At 42.6% G+C, this 21,456-nt stretch overlaps 1 protein-coding gene across 5 annotated transcripts in view; it reads left to right on the top strand.

The window, feature by feature from the left end:
* psd3l (pleckstrin and Sec7 domain containing 3, like) overlaps positions 1-21,456 on the top strand; it is a 156,761-nt gene that overhangs the window by 41,738 nt on the left and 93,567 nt on the right. The gene's annotated exons all lie outside the window — the stretch shown is intronic.

The raw sequence follows: 21,456 nt of genomic DNA, 5'->3' as shown, positions 1-21,456 counted from the left end.
ATTCACTATTTATTACAACCACACGGTGTATTTATATCTCAGAAACCACACAAGTGTCACTTTCTTAAAGCGCATCTATTATGGTTTTGAAACGTGCCTAATTTTGTTTTAAAGGTCCCCTACAATAGATTTACATGCATCCGAGGTCAAAAACACTTTAACGTGCTCATCATTTAAACTGCAGCATTACCTTTCCCCGACCAGTGTCACAAACGACTCGTTCAATGATCCGTTCTAAAGGATTCAGTCTAAACTCCTCCTTTCATGGAGCATACTCTGCTCTGATTGGTCACATGTCCCAGTCTGTTGTGATTGGTCTACCGCTGTCAGAGTGTGTCGAGCAGTCGATGAAGATCAGAAGCGGGGCTTTTTGTTACAAACTTATGTAGGTTCGTACAGGAAGTAAGTCTGGAATCACTAACGACTCGTTTCAGCTTTTCAGAATCGCTTCCTTCTTTTGGGAGTCTATAACTCCGTTTGTCGTGCGCTTTGATTATTGAAACTTTGCAGACTTTTTACATTCACAAACAGCTACATAAACACACTACATGAAAGGTAATATTTGAAAAAACATAATAGGTGCACTTTAAGCACAGAAAATCTCGAGGAGCCTAGGGCATAATTTTGAATGTTTATGTTTTAGGTTTGTTTTAATATTTACATTGGATCATTGCTAATATTTTACTTAGCTTTGCATTTATTACGCAAGCTGGAATCTGTGCAAAACCTGCCGTCAAACAACAAGGCTCATTTGACCAAAAAAAGATTACGAAAACACATTTTTGTACGACTTACATGAAGTGACTAGGAGTAGATTTTTTTTTGCCTTTTGAATGCATAAATGTTCTCAAAAATGGTATTAGAATGGTAGTTAAACAGTGATGCTTTTTTTCCCGACAGGTCTTAAACTTGCACCGCAGCAAATATCTTAAAAAACATACTAAACGTATTTATTTACTTTTTAAAAAATAATGTTTTCGAATGACCTTTTAGAGTTTTAATTTATAATAAGTTATATAGCAATGATATTTTCTGGACAATGTACATTATAATAATTTGAATTATAATGATAGTTTATATTATTCCAACAGTTTTAACAATAATTAACTGTTTGTAATGTAATAATATTACAAAAATATATAACTATAATATTTGTTTTTCTAAATTATAAATTGCTGTAAGGTTAATCCATCCAAATCTAGACATTTTATATGAATTGAAAGTAAAATGAAGGGAATGGACATTTTCTTAAATGATTAAAAGTATGTTTGCTTCTTTTAAGGAATAAATGCTGGGATGTTGTTAAAATAAAAGCAGTTAATATAACACTTGATTTAAAAATTTATATATATATATATATATATATATATATATATATATATATATATTAGGGTTTGACGTGACAAGCTTACTGTACGGAGAATTGAATTGTTGAGAAGTGTAAAACTGTATTTTTTTAAGCAGGAAGATCAACAACATCAGTTCTCTTACAAACTTTTGATTCATTTTGATGAAATTGCGCCATCTGCTGCTGGGAATTATAGTTCATTATCAAAACAATAATGCCAGGGGAAGGAATAATTCTGCTTGACTGCTATACATGCTGCTGTGGAGAAATAAACGATTGCAATGACAGTAATCATGAACATCTACTACACAAACTGCAGTTCAAACTACTCCATCTAACACACACCTAGTTCACCTTGCCTTCCAGTAGCCACATGTCTGAGTATATTTAGCAGTCAGCGTTTGATGAGTGACACCACAGACGGGTGTGACGTGATGAGGATGGCATGAGTGACAGAGAGGCGGCTTTATTTCTGGAATTTCAGAAGACGAGTAGAAAAAGCATCCGTGTGGTTTCGGAGATGAGAAACCTCAGTATTAGATAAGAGAACTAATTCTCCTGATGCGCCTTCCTTAATTAATACGCTTTTACTAAATTGGTGCAGTGCAAAACTAATGTCTTAGTAAGTAAAAAAACAAACCACACAGCTCTCATTTTGATTTTTTCCCTAAGATTCTGTAAGATTATTTAACCAACATTTAAAGACTCAAATAGAACGTACATGTTTCATTTAAACATGGCTTGTCTGAATGTAACTCCTAGTAACATTTCAGGGTGTCTCCCACCTTGTGCCCCGAGTCCCCTGGGATAGGCTCCAGGCTCCCCCACGACCCTGTGTAGGATAAGCGGCAAAGAAAATGCATGGATGGTTGAATGAAACAAAGGAGATTGTGAGATTCTCTTTATAATAAAAGACTCTATTTATAATAATCAAGTGACCCTTAGTTTTCGGGAAAACCTGATGTAAGGTCAGAGGAATGAAGGGGACTCATAAGTCAGGCTTCACTGGTGAAGTCACAACCCCCTTAAAAAAAAGAAACAAAGAAAGAAAGAGGACAGCTCTAAGGAATGTAAAGTAAAATAATACTTAAATACTACTAATAAAACTAATATATTAGTTTTATTTTTTAGTCATATGGGAAATTGCATTTAATTCATTATTAATGTTATTAATGTTGCTTGATTATACTTACACCAAGTTAGTGTGCACCGTACAAGGATGGTACAAAAACCCCAGCTTTTTATTTGATGTTCTACAGCTGCTCTTCTTTCATATTGTGATGATGATGATGATGAGGATGAGTGTTTATTAATCACATATACGTTACAGCACAGTGAAATTCTTTTTTTCTTCACATAGCCCAGCATGTTAAGAGCTTGCAGTCAGATCACAGGGTCAGCCAGGATACAGCACCCCTGGAGCAGAGAGGGTTAAGGGCTTTGCTCAAGGGCCCAACAGCCTGGCAGTGATGGGGCTTGAACCCCCGATCAGTAACCCAGAGCCACCACTGCCCCACCATTATATCACCATTAATCTTTGCTACTCTGAAAGGCTCTTTATTACCACTTGCTAAAATTAAAACAGTGCCAGAAATGATTTAAATAAACAAATTTAACTAACTTTATGTCTGCAAAACATATGAACTTGACTTCCGGATTCCTTTTACACATATAACATGTTATGCTAATCATTTTTAGCTTCACACACCTGCCGCATGTTTGGCTTGATCGTGTTTTGAGTGCGCGTTCGTGAAGTAGAGACGTCACTGAGACTAAGCCTGTATTTGTACAATGTTCCAGTCTGATCTCAAACAGAAACAACACGGCCGCTGTACTGCGCTGCTGCAACCTGTGGGCTCGGCTCGGTGCGTTTCCTCAAGGTTTAACACAAAGGCCCCTTACAGCCGACCGACCGTTTGGACTGCGCACAATTCGGGAGCTGAAGGAAATCCCTCCGAGTTTTATCGATTAAAGGTCATTATGTTGGCAGAGGATCTAGCTGCTTCTCTCAGAGGCGTCTGCATGCTTTCCTGGCTGAGTGGAAGAAAATGGGCTCGAGCCTCTACTCAGCTTCCTTGTGTATTTGTTGAGCTTGATTAATTGCAGATGGAGCAGGAGCTTATAACCACATTGCTTTATATGATCATGCATGAATAAAAGATTCCTTTTAATAAGGATAGACTTTTTACTAGGGCTGCATAGTTAAGTAAAGGAATAACACCTGACTGGGTGTGCTGTTAGAGGAAAATGACCAAAGTGTCAGAAATTGGATATAAATGTAAGGGCAAGCGATGCAGCAGCGCGCCTCGTCTTCGACCGTTTTAAAACGACAAAACTCAACAACTGCACAGTCCTGTAGGTTCCTCCTGTACAACATCAAGAAAATCAGACCCTACCTCACCAAACAGGCTGCACAACTACTACTCCAGGCTCTTGTCATATCAAAACTGGACTACTGCAACGCACTACTCTCGGGCCTCCCAGCCAGCTCCATCAAACCCCTTCAGATGATTCAGAATGCAGCAGAACGCCTCGTCTTCAACCGGCCCAAAAGAACCCATGTCACACCCCGCTTCATCTCCCTCCACTGGCTTCCTGTAGCCGTCCGTATCAAATTCAAGGCCTTGATGCTCACGTACAAGACCTTATCTGGAACAGCACCCTCCATCCTCAACAGTCTCCTGAAGGATTACGTTGCCTCATGCATTCTGCGATCGATTAACGACCGACGCTTAGTAGTGCCTACTCAGCATGTCTCAAGGTCCCTTTCCAGAACCTTCACACTAACTGTCCCTCAGTGGTGGAATGAACTTCCAACCTCAATCCGGAAAACAGAATCTGTCACTATCTTCAAAACACAGCTAAAGACCCACGTCTTCCGTGAACACCTAACCAACCCCTAAAATGCCAACCCAACATTATCCTTAAAAAAAATTAAATAATAATTACTCTGGCTCTTACACCTCTACTATTAAAAGATCTTGCATGGTAGCACTACTCGTATTGTTCTCCGCTTGATATATCACTTTGCTTGTATTTCCTCATTTGTAAGTCACTTTGGATAAAAGGGTCTGCTAAATGAATAAATGTAAGCATAAATATTAAACAAAACGCAAATAAAACAAACAACATAGAGTTTAAAGTCATAAACACGAGCTATGAACATGAGGTACGGACCATACAGGCTGTAGGTGATAATAGATACACATGACAACAAACACTAGACGAGAAACACGTGCCGTGTCGCAATTCGCCTACTCACACTCTACAATAAATGTATGTTCTCTTATTTGTGAAGAAAACATGCATACTTTTGAACATGTAACAAAAGAGTATGCAAAGAAGAGAGCGTTGTTGTTTAGTTAGACACACCGTCACCGTAAACAAACTCCTCGTGGCATTTCAGCTTTTCTTCATTCATTATTCCTTATAAAATTTATACTATGATTATAATTTAATTCATCATTCCCTCGATGGATTTTTCCATATTTCATTTACACCTCTCCGACATGCTGGGATACGCGAAGAAAAAAATTTCAGAAAGAATTTCACTATGCTGTAATGTAGCTGTGACCAATAAAGACTCGTTATCATTATCATTATTGAATTTAGCAAAGCAAACCGTCGGAAAACTCCTCCCCCTCCTTGCACAAGGAGTCTGTAACATTATAACTGTAACATTATACGATGTGATGAATTGCTATGTATTTGAAACGCGTAAATCAATACATGAGATGTTAAGATTTGTCTGCATTGTCTTCAAGAGGTTAAATAACAGCATACATATGCAAACTGACTCATTGATCCAAAGCCTGTCTCTGCCGTGAAGACATTTTATTAGCCATGGTGAGTGCGAATTAGGGATGGGCATTTTGATCGTTTTTGTCGTCGAGTACTCAGGAGATCTAACGCTGTTGTCTAGTAGAGCCGCGACAGCTAATCGATAAAATGGGTAAATAATCGATTATGAAAATCGTTGTCGACGAATCTCATTATCAAGTAGTTGGTCTGCGCGGGACGGGGTGCGTTTACTTCATTACGTTACATCTGTTCTGAACGTCGTGTCCCGAATGACGTACTATACACTTACACTATGCACTATGTACTCTACTGTCTAGTGTAGGAATTTTAGAAAGCTAGTATCGTCTCAAATGGAACACTAGTGCTTTTTTTACTAACCGGAAGTACAGTATAAGCCGTTTCCCAGTCGATGGCGCAGGTGCTAGCAGAATACCCAGAGTCAAGGACAATAAATTTCTTCATTTTACTGTTTATGTCAGCGTAATCTTTTATGGGGCGCTCCGATCACAGGGTCTATTTGAAGCCTTCTGTTTATTATTTATTAAACTATATTTAACAACATTGTGTATTAAGCATTAAAATTAAGAGATGAGAAAGTATCATGAATTGACCACAGCAGCCTGTGTGCACGGTGGCTTAGTGGTTAGCACGTTCGCCTCACACCTCCAGGGTCAGGGGTTTCCTCCGGGTACTCCGGTTTCCTCCCCCAGCCCAAAGACATGCATGGTAGGCTGATTGGCATGTCCAAAGTGTCCGTAGTGTGTGAATGGGTGTGTGAGTGTGTATGTGGTTGTGCCCTGCGATGGACTGGCACCCTGTCCAGGGTGTACCCCGCCTTGTGCCCGATGCTCCCTGGGATAGGCTCCAGGTTCCCCGTGACCCTGAAGAAAAGGATAAGCGGTATAGAAGATGGATGGATGGATGGATGGATGGATGGATAGCAGCTTGTGCCTGGTTATCTGGAAGAGCTTGACAAATCAACGATAAGTGAAAACAGCTGCGGCCAGACACACAACGTTGGCCTTTTCCTTACACAGTTTCCCCTTTCGAAACAAATGATTTTCGGTAGTGCGAAACACATGCACAAAATAACCGCTGGGAGAACTGTACACTATTTGCTGAGGCTAGCTAGCCTGCTACAGCGCTAATCAGGGTTAGCTGGTTAGCCGAGACTTGCTACTCAGTTTAAACCGTGTTTAAAAGTGGGCAAAGAAATCCCTGCACAAGAGATGCTTAAATCATAGCTGCTTACCCCCAGTGAGGTGTCCCCGATCCGACGGAGGGTTACAGGGTGGTGATCAAGGCGTATGAATTTCATTATTTTGTCTGATATTTCTTTATGCTTCTTGCTGTAGGATTGTCTTTGAAACATCTCTGTTACTGACAGCCGCTCGAGGGGCGAGTTGCTGAATTGTCCCGCTCTGTCTTAAAAAATTGTCTCGTGAGTTTTGCGTCAATATTTAAAGCGATTATTGGCCAATAATTGCCGATAACGATCAGCGACCGATCGATCGGAGCACCGATTGCGAAATTGCGACTGTCGTTTTGCGTGGTCTTTTGCGGTGACGTTTGTTCGTGAATGAGATCTTTTAGCTGTACTCATGTTCCACGCATGTGAATCGAAGACGTGATGACGTCACATGACGTGTCTTGGCAACTTTGAGAGGTTGCAAGCCGCTCAGAATTTTGCAGAGTTTGCTCGATTTTGCGTTACTTTAGACGACCGCGAAATCACAAAATCCTAGAGGGACTGGTTGTACAGTGTCCTTTTGATAAAAAAAAAAGAAGTGCAATGAAACTATTATGTTTTGAAAGTAGCCGAATAAGTGATTACGATAAATGGCTGTGATTTCAGTGTGATTTTAGTGATTAGCACACAGTCGTACTGCTTAGGTGATTTTACTTTGAAATTCAAACCTCATTTGAAGCGTAGTGTTCATGCAGTGTTGCTTAAACACTAATCCTGTCAGAGACGCCATTAACAAGCGAATGGACCGTATTAGTACTAAAGCATGCGTTCTCACCCGTGCAGCTCGTGAAATATAAACGCAGCTCGAACGTGATGCATGTCCTCATTGTCAAGTCCAGTGAGCCGAAAGGCGGTGCTGCGGCGTTATTTATAGCTCCAGCAGTCTGCACTCGCTGCACCCAGGCAGGCTCCTGACTTCTTCCCCACAGCGTGTCGGGCGTAAATAAAGTCAGCGCTGACATCACAGCACTCCTGATGAGCACAATCTTCTCCATTCAGTCTCTTAGCCCTCCCTTTCTCTGTGTCTCCTTAACATGAGGAGGGGCCATGTACCAGTCCACCACTCCCCCCCTCAACACCACCCCCACCCCCTCCACCTTCCTCCCCATCCGGCCTGCAGATGGAGCGTAAGGCAGGAAGCGCGGCACTCGTCCAGCCGTTCTGGAGCCGCTCTATGGCCTTCCTAATGAATAAGCAAGAAAGGGCTACCTGTGTCCTAGCAGTCATGTAGGTCAGAGCCGGCACAGAGGGAGCGAGAGATCACATGGCGCGCAGGACCAAGAGCTCAGGAGTTTATTGAGAGATCACATGGCGTGCAGGACCGCGAGCTCAGGAGTTTATTAGCAAGGACTCTCCTTGTCTTCTTGTCCTCCTCTTTTTCTCCTGCCAGGGGACTTTATGGGCTCCTTGGTGTCCGGATGCTTTGCCCAGCCAGACCTGGCCGATCCCGAATGCGCCTCCATCCAGTAAGTGGCTTTGCATGACGCTCTCGTTAATCACAGTCATGATGACGATTAGAGTGCACTCTGGATCAGGCTGGCAGCTGTGTGTGTGTGTGTGTGTGTGTGTGTCAGAGCGTTTGCAAGTGTGTGTGCACACCGCAGTGACTCCTCAAAACTGTAGCTTACAGCATCACTCTCTCTGTCTCTCTCTCTCTCCCTCTCTCTCTCTGTCTCTTTCTAACGTCCTCTAAACGTGAAGGTTGAAACGGCTCCTCTGCTGCCTCTGTGTACTTCCTATTTCCACCCAGGAAGTCGGATGTTCCTAATCCAATAGGAAGCTCCAAGCATGATGCAAATATTGAACAAAAGCACACATGCCCTTTTCATCTCCTTTAATTTTTCCAACTATGTGTTAAATGAAGGCAGAAACTTCTCTTAGCACTCAGTCAGTAACTGTCTTCGGCTTCTCACGCTAACCCGTGACAGGTCGTCGACGTATGGTTTATTACGGCAACGGTAAAAGCTTTCAGCTTGACCACGTCACGCAAACCTTTATCCCGTGCGCTGAGATGAAGTTGCCTTCGCAGCGCATTCGATACAGATGATTTCAGTTACGAAACAAAAGAGATCTAACAAGTGGCAATGACGAGACGTCCCCCTAGACACCAGCGGAAACGGGTTTACGGAATATTTCACCGTGTCCGTCGTAATAACAAGGGAACAGGATGATTCATATCTGCAGAAGATTGATGGCTTTGCTGTGTCGTATAGCATTGCTCATCGTCTCAATTTGATGGCAGTAAATTGCCTGCCTCATTCTACCCCATCTAATTAAATCTCACGGCTCCCTGCTCAGGAGATGCTGAAGCCTTCAGACTGAACTGAACAACTGCCCCAATCCCCACCCCAATTCCCACCTAACTGCCCCAATCCCCACTGCAATTCCCACCCAACTGCCCCAATTCATCACAGTCTTGCTGCGAATTTTTATTTATTATATCATAGTGATTTCAATACGCTATGTTTGAGGCCCTGGTGAAAAAAGTCCATCCATCCATTTTCTATAACGCTTATCCCTCGGGGTCACGGGGGAACCTGGAGCCTATCCGAGGGAGCATCGGGCACAAGGCGGGGTACACCCTGAACGGGGTGCCAGTCCATCGCAGGGTGCAATCACATACACATTCACACACTACGGACACTTTGGACATGCCAGTCAGCCTACACTGCATATCTTTGGACTGGGGGGGAATCCGGAGCACCCGGAGGAAACCCCCGCAGCACGGAGAGAACATGTAAACTCCACACACACAGGGCAGCGGCGCGAATCGAACCCCCAACCCCGGTGGTGCGAGGCAAACTAACAAAATTTCAGTTTCCGTCCCCACTGGATCAATATCGGGCATATCATATTATATACACATCCCTGGCTGCATCCGAAATCATGTACTGTGACAGTACTTACTACGTTTGATTCAGTACCAACTGATGCACTACGTACTGATCAGTATATGTGTGTAGTATGAACTCCATACGTATTACATCCGCTATGTTGGCGTTGTCATGTGACCAACAACTTAAAAAGTGCTGACGCGCTGCCTTCCGCCATTTTTGATTCTGACAGCGCCAGTCCCGTTGCTTTATGGGATAGCTCGGTGTGCATTACTTCCATACTGCAGAATCTGAGCGGAAGCAGTAGTTCATCCGGGGATTTCTCACCTACTGTTTTGTGAATGTTGACAATTCCGACACGCTACTTCTTTGGCGTAACGTTTGAGATATTCATTCCACGTTTACTACAGAGGACCTGCAGTTATACCACAGTGCCCTGGAATTCTTGATCTGATTGGTCAAAAGGTGTTGATTCATTTTCTACAACAGCAGTGCCGGCTGTTATTCAAGTCGTAGGTTTTTCGTGATTGTTGCGGCCAAAAAAGATTGCCTACTTGGCGAATTGCACAAAGTTGTTTTGCGCGTTCTTTCGCAGTGATGTTTGTTTGTAAACAAGAGCTTTTAGTTGTACTCGTTCGACACGCGTGAATCGAAGAGGGCTTTGACCGAATGCGCCGTTGCGATTACGTCATGGCACATTGTGATGATGTCACATGATGCAGGAAAATCTGCAGTCATTTTGAAAGATTGCAAGCTCCTCCTTGATTTTGCATGAATTTCCTCACAAAATCCTGGAGAGACTGATTTATATTAACGCGTTCACAATAAAGACTTGGAAGTATGGCCGACGCTTCATATCATTTAAGTCTAATAATAAACGGATTTTTTTTTAAAAAACGTGTTGTTATTTAGCAAAAATAAATAAATAATCATTGATATGGTGATGTTTTCAGTCAGGAGATGTTTATTAAACATTTATGTAAGGAGTCTCCAGTGTCAGGGCTTTGTAACAGTTAGTGTGTTTTCCACAACAGAAGATACTTTGTGCTTTCTGGTTTCTTAGTAATATAACAAATATAATAAAAAGAGAGTCTGATGAGGGAATGCCTGTTTATACTTGTGTCTCGGATGTTCTACAACGTTAAATGTAACTATAAACGGGTCGTTTATTAATAAATAGCGATGTGCTGAAAAACCGAAGCCGAAAAATAATTTTTTTTAAAAACCCAGTTTTTTTTTTTTTTTTGTATAATTGTATTAATATTAGACTTTTAAAAATTTCATTTAATGCATCATTTCCCGCGCATGCTATTTTTTCTCCGTGTCGAAGGAATGTTCTTTAAATTGCGGCTCTAGTAACCATCCAAGTTGCAATACAATGATAACCATCGGCTAGATTGACAGAAATCCTCGTTAGTAAATCTAAAAGTTGTAATCATTGGCAAATTGCTGTCTTATAAAATGAATAAAACAGTTCGGGACATGCTTTTCTTTGGAAAATAATCAACTCTGGGGTTGTAATGGCCTGAAGCGAAACCTGTTGTTGATTATTTTCCTATAACAGCGTGCAATGTTGGGTTTTATTTCTCACGCAATTAACGCATTAATCAATCTTAAACTCCGACACGTTACGGGTTTGCCCGGTTTTTTAGGTTGCAAGGCATAAAGCATTGCGATGTCATTTTCTTCCATAACATTCAGTCCTAAAATGTAGTGACGAAATATATCAATATTCTTATTAGACTGGCGTTAAAGATAAGTAACTGACGCACCACTATCATGCAGTAACGATGAGTCAGCAGAGTCTTTTCATCGTCTGCGTTTTGTTTATTACGTTGGACTTCAGCGTTATTCCTGCGTGACTGGCTAGCGTGCAGTAAACATGTTTGTGTGTTGACGCGTGTGCCAGGTGGCCCGCTGATGTGTGCTGATGTCATGTGACGGACACCTGCATGTCGGGGCTCGTGGCCTCTCGGCGTGTGCTGAGGAAGCTGTCGCTTCTTGGCTCCTGAGACTGTATCGTGGGCCAGCGATGTGAGTCAGCCCGGCAGGCGCGCTGCCAAACGTCTGAGTCTGCCTACTTCAGTCTGCCTTCCCACCATGCCTATGGCACTCTGAACTTACTCTTCTGAGCACTGCTCTTCTAAGCATTGGTATTAAATGTGCAGCGTGTGATTTTTAGAAATCAAGTCAGTTTGCAGATGGAGGTAGGGGACGGGTTTTGAGTTCTCTGGTCTCTGTAGGCATTGCGCAACCAGTTTATGTCACATGATATTAAATAAAATATCTTCTGATAGCGTCTTCTTGCTTTTGAAATAGCCTGTTAGTGGTCAAGTACATTTTCAGTTCCATGGCGACCAAAGGAAGTGGTTTTGGGTGTATAGTGTGGTTTCCTCTGTAAAATGCATCAACTTTTCTCTTTAGGGGAACATATGTGTGTGTGTTTGTGTGCGTGTAAGCTGCTAGAGGTCAGTAATGAGCCAAAAGAAGGTTGATGTAGGAGCTGTTTACATGTTGTGAGTGGAGAGTAGACAGAATACTGAGAAAGACAATCGCTCCTTCACATATGCTGAAGCAAAAAATGATAAACGATGAAAAGTTCTACACTCCCCCCACCCCCACACCAAAGATCCCGATTTGTCACGTAGACAAAGCTCGGCTCCCAGAACCCGAGTACTGTCGTGACATGACTTTCAAGTGAATTCAGACTTTCAACAAGTTAAAATATTCTTTACACACAAAATTCAGCTCATAGTGATTTATGAGAATGTTCACAAGCTCTTCTTATGAGCTCTTTCCTCCGGGTACTCTGGTTTCCTCCCCCAGTCCAAAGACATGCGTTGTAGTCTGGTTGGCATGTCCAAATTGTCCGTAGTGTGTGTGCGATTGAGCCCAGCGATGGATTGGTACCCCATTCAGGATGTCCCCGAGTTCCCTGGGATAGGCTCCAGGCTCTCCACGCTGTGTAGGAAAAGCGGTATGGAAAATGGATGGATGGGTATAACATTTGAACAAATCAAAGCTTTATACAGATTGTGTTTACATACCTGTCTAGGTGTAATAGCATCAATTTTGCGTCCAGCTTCATCTCCTTCACCAGTAATAAATTAGAATTTTTTGCTCAGAAGAGAATTATCTGGCTGTGCTGGGCGTTTGCCGATTTGACGCTGAGATGGGGCGGAGTGAAGGACATTGAGGAATGTCATGAGCACTGACATCACTTTCCCGCTGGAACACGCCCGCCTTGGCCGGACTGAGTGGCAAAACATCCAGTAAAATGGCTGGTTCCAATGGTAGCAGAGCTGCCATGCAAGGCACTAACTTGCCATCGGGAGCAACTTGGGGTTCAGTGTCTTGCCCAAGGACACTACGATACGTGGAGTCATGTGGGCCGGGAATCGAACCGCCAACCCTACGATTAGTGGACAACCCGCTCGACCACCTGAGACACAGCCGCCCATTTAATAGTGGAAGCTGTGAAAGCGCTAGTATAACTAACGATTATCATCTTAAATTAAAAGTAGTTGGACTTGAAATCCTGTGGTCTATGGACATTGGCATGCGGCCAGAAATCGGTTTCCCCGACATTTATATGTTCCTGATTTTAAGCAAAGCTTGAAGGCATACAAAAGCCTTGATGCTTGGTCCTACTTCAAGGTGGGATTTGTTGGAGAGATTAAAGTGACAAGAACACCAATAGACATTCTGATTGAATGTGGACAGGTACATACAAATATTTGAATTTTATTCTGGTAATCCGTAAGCTAGCTAGTCCTAGTTTGTTTGTAGGTAACACTGCTTCCACGTACTAACGTTATATATTTTTGAAGGTAAAACACACTCAGAGAACGAATGCGCCCCCATTGAAACCTCGGATAGCTGCAGAGAAGGCAGGGACAATTTTGCCAGGCAGGTCAACACGTATGGCAGGATTTGGAGAGACACGTTGGCATCTAGCAGTACTGATGTTTGTAGATGAGTGCGATCGCAGTTATGTCAGTCAATTGCGCAACAGCTTTTTCCCATTTTAGATGCGTTTCTGTGTTTTCGTGGAATTCACGCTGTACACTAATGCTGCCGCTCATTTTTTTTTAACTCAGTGGGCGTGGCCACGATGAGTTTCGGCTACCGTGATGTCCTCTATAGAAAGACAGCCATTTAAACATACAAGCATTCTGGACCATAAACCAGTTTCCCAAACGGATTTTCTCAGCCACATACTACACTTGTTCTCAAGCCATAATGTAGACAAGTACTTTTAATCATATTCAACGTGTTTTTTCCAGATCATCAGTAAGATTTTTTTTTTTTTAAATCTACTATTGCACATTTAAATGACAACACTTCATAATAACTCTGTTTATTGTTAGAGCTGGATTATATGAATGTCCACCACACTGTCACGAACCTGGAGATGGTACGGAAGCAGGCGCGGGAGGCGAGTGAACCGAGTAGTGTCGGGAAGTTCCGGAAGCGTAGTCGTAGAGTCAGCAAGGGTCAAGCGATCGGGCGAACAATCCAAATGGGGATATCCAGGTAGCGTAGTCGAGACGAGAAGCGAGGGTCGAAGATCATAAGAAACAATGAACTAGAAGAGCTTGGTAACGCAGCAAACTAAGTTACTGAGCGTATACTTCGCGCAGATCCCGGGTGGATGTCCTTCCTAAGTACTAGTGTGTGTGTGTGTGATTGGTGCCAGGTGTGTCTGATCAGAACTCCGCGGATGGTGAGCGCATGCGTGCCTGAGAAGTGAGCATTGCATCTTGGGAATTTGAGTTCTGATCGGACCGCGCTGTGACACACACACTCTGTGAATTAGTCGTTACTATAGAAACACGTTAGAAGGAGTGGATTAATACATTGTAATTTGCCTTGCAGCCGGATTTACATTTACTTACATTTACATTTAATAATTTAGCAGATGCTTTTATCCAATACAAGTAGTGCTACCATACCAGATTTTATAATTGAGTTCTATAGAAGCAAAGTACGCAGAGTAGAGGTGTAAGAGCCAGAGTATTTATTAATTTATTTTATTTTATTTTATTTATTTTACGATGATGTGGGGTTGGCATTTTAAGAGTTAGTTAGGTGTTCACGGAAGACGTGGGTCTTTAGCTGTTTTTTGAACATAGTGACAGATTCTGTGGTCCAGATTGTGGTTGAAGTTCATTCCACCACTGAGGGACGGTTAGTGTGAAGGTTCTGGAAAGGGACCTTGAGACACGCCGAGTAGGCACTACTAAGCATCGGTCGTTCACCGATCGCAGATTGCGTGAGGGAACGTAAGCCTTCAGGAGAGTGTTGAGGTAGGGCGGTGCTGTTCCAGACAAGGTCTTGTACGTGAGCATCAAGGCCTTGAATTTGATACGGACGGCTACAGGAAGCCAGTGGGAGATGAAGAGGGGTGTGACATGGATTTACTGTTGGAGCTACTCTTATAGAGAATTAAATCAACACATTCTGACCAATCAGATTGATAAGATGAATAATATCTAATGGGAGGATATGTCAAGTCGCAGAAGCTAACTCAAGTCCATTCCAGGTTTTATCTCGGTTAATCGGTCATTTATTTATGGAAGAGAGTGTATCCGGAGTGCAGGTTCACTCAGTGAAGAGTGTGAGCTGGAGTTCTGAGGTCTTTGCTGAGTCATCAGAGTAATCCGCACGTCCCATGGTTATCTCCTGACCTGAGCCTGATCCCGCAGGGAAAGGAGAGAACTGGTTGCAAGCAGTACCAGGCTCTGTGTGCTTGTGTGTGTGCTTGTGTGTGTGTGTGTGTGTGTGTGTGTGTGTGTGTGATGGGAAAATAATCAAACCTCAGATGCATCATTATTCTCTCCTAATTTCTGCATCTGTGTACAAATGACAATAATTGGGCTTTTATGTAGGGTTTAAAACATTAAAACAACAAAAAAACAAAAACCATGGGAATTGCGTTAAGCCTTGGACGATAATGATAATGGATGTGTCAGAAATGTTAAAAGTGCCGTCTACTCCGTCTGTATTTGTAGGAAGGGAGTCGTGTTCAGAATGTTTAAACATATTCCTGCTTTTACCTAGTCAAATACTTCCACCCAGCCGAGATGTGACAGCAGTGTACAAGTATTCTTCATCATACTGTACTGTATACCTCATCTCTGACGGCGTTCTGGAGCCCAAGCAGGCCAGTGTTTCAGATTTTTGCTTTGAAATGTTGTTTCCTTACTCAAACCTCTTGAACCTCTAGAACAGCACTGGTGTTTCCACTGCATATACGTAGACATCAGTGTCTGTGAAAAGCAAACACTGACTACGTTTACATGCACGTCAATATTCTGATATTAAGAGCGATTTGGAAATAATCGAATTAGTAATCCCCGCAGTACGATTGCCCGATTCAGATCAGGACAGCATTCTGATTCGCCGTAATCATTAAAACGTCATTTGATTCGCATGTTAACACCGTCGTTGTTTCGCGCTCGTATTAAATGAGTCGTATGATGCTTTTTAATGTTTTCCTTTTGTTTGGGTGTGTAACGTATCTGTTTGCGCATGTATAAGATCTGCAAAGCTCCCAAAGCTCATAGTCTTCCCCCAAAGGGATTTATTTTTTCTAACAGAGAGACCACTGCTCCAGACCTGCCCAAAACACGTCGATCGAAAGTCCAGAATTTACTTCCACAAACGTCTACGTCACAGCGTGTACCATCAGCATGATCCCGCCCAAAGGTAGGCGCAAAGAACGACGGCGAGGCTTCAGTGAATTCAGGCGCCATGTCGTGGAGACTCTGCGTGTTTCGGTGCGATGGCGAAAACCCTTCGGCCTTCCGAAAACGGACGAAATTAGGAATCAGAGGTTACTGTTTATTTATACTGTTTATTTCCTGAGCAGTACAACCCAAACGTTTGCTTGAGCACAGCGCATTTTACGGAGGACAGCTTCCTGAACCTCAAAGAGTACAAGGCAGGCTATACACATAGGCTACTCCTGAAAAGTCGAGCGATTCCCACTTTACTGGGAAAATCTCGTGCTCCTTTGGTGAACCGTATCTAAAATACGGTTTTGTCTCTACTGGCAATTCACATGCTCACATGAGAATATTTTCAAAACGAAACCTGCAGTAAAAAAGGGTTGGAGGTTAAACTTCATCTTAAAACCAAAATCAACTTTCTTTTACTTTCACACTATCCGCTGTTACCCAGATGAAGACGGGTTCCCTTCGGAGTCTGGTTCCTCTCAAGGTTTCTTCCTCAGATCATGAAAGGTGATATTTTGTGAACTTTATTTTTTCAGTGTCCCGGTGTTCAAAAGTTTGTTTTATTTTATTACAAACCGCACAGAAGTGTGTAAACATAGAGGTTTCTGAAGATTCTGAAGCTCGTGGCCAAAAAAGTGCACGAAAGATATCAGATGCTCTGTGGCCTCTGAGGCTGGGACTGGTATCACGTCATGCTTCCTTACGAGTTCACAGTGCTGCCTTCTAAGACGCAGCAAGGCATCAAGACAGTTGTCTTGCAGTTGGAGTGTTAAAAGAGCAACATGTGTTCAAAAACATGTTGACGCATTAAGATGAATTAGAAGCTCACCCTGAACTGAACTTGAATACGGATGCCACCCAAAGTGTTCGCGTGTGTGGAGATTCCATTCCCTTCTCCTTTGTTCTCTCAGAGGTTTTATCAGGTTACTGCTTCCTCTTAGCTGAGCCTCAGAGTTCCTGACCAGGGTGTACTGTGGGTCTGAGTCACGGCTCTGAATCCTCCCACTAGCCATCAAGGCGGACTTCTTCACGGTCTGTACTTCATCTTCTGATGAATTATTGTCAAGGGCAAAATGGCTCAGGTTATCCTTGAGGAGCGAGAGATCCAGACACAATGCATGCTCAGGCTTTCAGCTTCTCGAAGGAATTCGCTAATGTACCGCAAAGTGCTGTCGGAGTGTAGCTAGCACATGCTGGTTCAGGCACAGTTGTTTTCTAGTGTTGTTTATTTTCCTCTGCCCAGGCTCTGGAGTTTGAGTATGATTGCAATGCTGAAACCAAGAGAGGGAAGTGGAGGAGTGTTCAGAATCAGTGGGGAGGATCGTACATGCCCAGTTCAGCCCACGCACGTAGGACTGATACATCAGGATAATCAGGATTGTTCTGGGTTTTCTGGGTGAAGAGGAACTATCACATTGTTATGAGGAACTCTATGACAAGATCACACAGGCCAGTTTTTCATATCTCCGTTTTGGTCTGAGCCGGCTTTTTAGTGCTGATTAATACTAACTTCATCTAATTAATTATTTTAATGCTGATTCATTTCATGTCATTTCTACATAAACGTATTTGACCATCAGTGACCACGTGGTTAATTTTGGAGCCACTTGGCTGGAGAATGACCTGGAATTTGTCAAGAAAAATGTTCTAATCTTGTAAGCGCCATAAAAATAGCCAAGAACTGCTTATTTGATTAACATAACAACTGGCTAACCATATTTTGGAACTCGCATGTTCTCCGGCTTCCTCGGCCTTCCCGTGTACAGCCAATGCGTTGTAGGCCGATTGGCATTTCCAAATTGTCCGTAGTGTGTGAATGGGTGTGTGAACGTGTATGCAGTTGTGCCCTGCGATGGATTGGCACCCCATCCAGGGTGTACCCTGCCTTGTGAACCGAGTTCCCTGGGATTGGCTCCAGGCTCCCCCTGACCCTAAGTTGTACAGAAAATGGATGGATGGATGGATGGAATGTCCAAGAGACAATTTAGTTTCTGTTATCACTTATGTTATAGCGATGTTATGCATGGGCCCCTGTCCAGGGTGTCCCCTGCCCGAGTTCCCTGGGCTTCCCCGTTACCCTGTGTGACCCTGTGATCGATTAATGACCGACGCTTAGTAGTGCCTACTCAGCATGGCTCAAGGTCCCTTTCCAGAACCTTCACACTAACTGGACAGCAGAATCTGTTCATCTTCAAACCACAGCTAAAGACCCACCTCTTCCTTGAGCACATAACCAACCCCTAAAAAGAAACAAAACCAAAAAAAACCCACCTTACACTGGCTCTTACCCCTCTACTCTGCACACTTTGCTTCTTCTAGAACTCAATTAAAGATCTTGCATGGTAGCACTACTCGTATTGTTCTCCGCTTGATATATCGCTTTGCTTGTATTTCCTCATTTGTAAGTCGCTTTGGATAAAAGCGTCTGCTAAATGAATAAAAGTAAATGTGTAGGATAAGTGGTACAGAACAGTGGTGTTAATCAGTCTCAGACGACATGGGAGTTTCTTTCAAAGTGGACACTGGTGAGTGGGGAGAAAGGAAGTGTGTTTCTCAGTGCTCAGTACTTGCAGAACTGAACTGCCCTCACACTCGACAGTTTGCATGCTTGCCTCACTGCTTCAACCTCGCAAATACCAAATACAAATTGCGTACGCTCGATTTACAGCGTCTTGCTCTCATTTTTGATGACCACACACACTGATACAGCTGTCGTATGTTCAGGTTGGCCGGAGATGAATGCCGCAAGCGAAACGTATTCGTCCAGTCGCCTGGAGATCGGAAGTTCAACTCCCGATGATGCCACAGCCATCTGTGGCTAGGAGTTAAAGAGAGCAAAATGAGGGAGAAAAATCAGGGAAAATAATCATAAAAATGATAGAGATAAGATGTTTTATCAGGTTACTAATGTTATAGGATGATGCTGGTATTTTTGCTTAGTTTGCAGCAAGTGTCACGATTGCTGTCATTTCATGTCGTCTGTTTATATGCACATGACATGATAGGATGTGGATATCAGAGCATTTTTTATGAGTATGGGTAACAGTGAATGAGCACAATATCAGACGGATATCCGATACCAGTATAGGTATCAATGCATTCCTACTAAGAACATAAAAGTGCATCTGGGTCTGATGCTAGGCATGCCCCGATTCACTTTTTTATCCTTAAAACCACACTGATACTACAGTAGGATTTCATACTGACCATTATGAAGTTTTGTGAATTATCAGAGACGGAATGGTGAAAGTCCCCACGAAATCAAAATGGAGGTTTTGTGGCTTTTAGTATGAATGTGTTAGCCTTAAGATTATCTATAGCCTTAAAACAAACCTAAAACCATGACAGGATTCGCATTTAGAAGAGATATGCATTCAAAATGTACAGTCTCTTTCTACCACCAATACGGATCAACAATTTTGATGACATCATTCTGCACTTCAGCTTCTCATCAGATTTTCTGTCTAATCAAATGCTCTCTAGAATCGGAAGTGTCCCTCCTCCAAGATTATAAAAATCCATTGGACTAACCGTCAAGTACGGCTTAGCCCGGGCTGTGAGGTAAGTTAAACACTAATGGCTATTTTAAAAGGGGGAGGAGCCACTCTATAAGTCCCACCCTGACTCACAGTTTCAGTGCACATTTCAAGCCCGGGCTGTGAGGTAAGCTAAACTCTACCAGCTGTTTTAAAAGGGGAGGAGCCACTCAAGAAGTCCTGCCCTGACTCCCAGTTTCAGTGCATGTTTCAAGACACTTCACAGGAACTTTAAGACAAGTCGTGTCCTACATTCACATGAAAGATGTGTGTTGCATCAGTCTGCACTGGGAGGCAGTGGTGACTTGATGGTTAAGGCTCTGGGTTACAGATCAGAAGGTCGGGGGTTCAAGCCCCAGCACTGCCAAGCTGCCACTGTTGGGCCCTTGAGCAAGGCCCTTAACCCTCTCTGCTTCAGGTGCACTGTATCATGGCTGACCCTGCGCTCTGACCCCAACTTCCTGACATGCTGGGGTATGCGAAGAAAACAATTTCACTGTGCTCTACTGTATATGTGACCAATAAAGACTCCTTATCATAATGCATTTAACACACAAAATACAGTCTATCAGTTGACTGGATAGAAAAACATGTCAGTTCAGATCCAGTACTGATCCACTGTTTCATGTCAGTACTTGGTATCGGATCAGTATATCCTTATCTGTCCATCCGCACAGATTTATTTATTTATTAGTTTATTTATTTATTTGAATTGATTTGCAAACTAAGCAAACAAAGAGATCAAGAAGGATAAGTCAGAGTTAATTTAATTGAATAGCAAAGATCTCATTAAAGACTACAGAGTGGAAAATCAGTCTTTCTCGATTATTAGCAAAAAAAGAACAATTAGTGAATGGTGTTGAGACAGTTTTAAGTGATCTTTTTGTAATAACAGCCTGTCCTGACGAAGGTGTTCTTCTGATCGATGCACTGACTAATGGACGGTTAAAGACCAAAGAGAGCAGAGACTCTTAGAGACTCTGCACAGCTTTTCTTTTAAAGCAAATCTTTGAGTTTCTGCTCAATCTAATTAGACCTCTTTTGGTGGTGAGACAAATTGTTTTGCAGCTTTCACCACAAGCGTGCATTGTGTCCTTTAAAACCATTAAAGAACCATGGTTCAGTTGCTGGGCATTTCAATTCATTTCACGAAGTGAGAGGTTTCTGGGTTTGGGTTAGGGCAGTGGCTTGTCATACTGAAAGAATAACTTCCTGGTTTTAGTCACTTCCCCTGAGAGACATTTCAGAGGCCATAGAGGAAATGAAGGTCAATAAAACGACAACAGAGCTGGAAGAAGCAAAGAAGCCACGCCAAGCTCAGCTATCAAGGGGTCGGCCTAAATGATTTCATTCTCGCATTCTTTCAGAATGAGGCCGTTTGGTCTGAAGAGCTCTGTTTGTCCTCCCAGTCCACATGGAAGCCATCATGTGTGATTATCATATATCATTCCAAAAAATGTTGAGAAACGATAAGGAGAAACAATGCACATGGGCGTACAATTCAGCTTTTTGTATCTCCAACATTTTTAGACAAAAAAAAAAGACCTTCTGACTGAAAGTGTAATTGCAGAGGAAATTACGATGACGATCAAAGTCATCAATTACGATGACTCGGCCCACAAATGATGTCTACAGTATGCAATATTAATAAGATTTAGCTAGTCAAAGTGACAGATCTTTAGTGCTGCTTGATCATCTTCTCATCATAACATATGAGGTGTGTGTGAAAGATTTTCACAAATCACAAAATATCTCTTTTTTTGTCTACTGTACGTACTTGGTAGAGGTGTGGGATATAATGATAATGACTCTTTATTAGTCACATATACATTACAGCACAGTGAAATTCTTTTTTTTTTTTTTTTTTGCATATCCCAGCATGTTAGGAAGCTGGGGTCAGAGCGCAGGGTCAGCCATGATACAGCGCCCTTGGAGCAGAGAGAGTTAA

This window comes from Ictalurus punctatus, chromosome 16, assembly GCF_001660625.3.
Source record: "Ictalurus punctatus breed USDA103 chromosome 16, Coco_2.0, whole genome shotgun sequence".
In the NCBI taxonomy this organism is placed as follows: domain Eukaryota; kingdom Metazoa; phylum Chordata; class Actinopteri; order Siluriformes; family Ictaluridae; genus Ictalurus; species Ictalurus punctatus.
The sequence above is the reverse complement of the archived record's forward strand: the minus strand, read 5'-3'. Positions and strand labels throughout refer to the sequence as shown.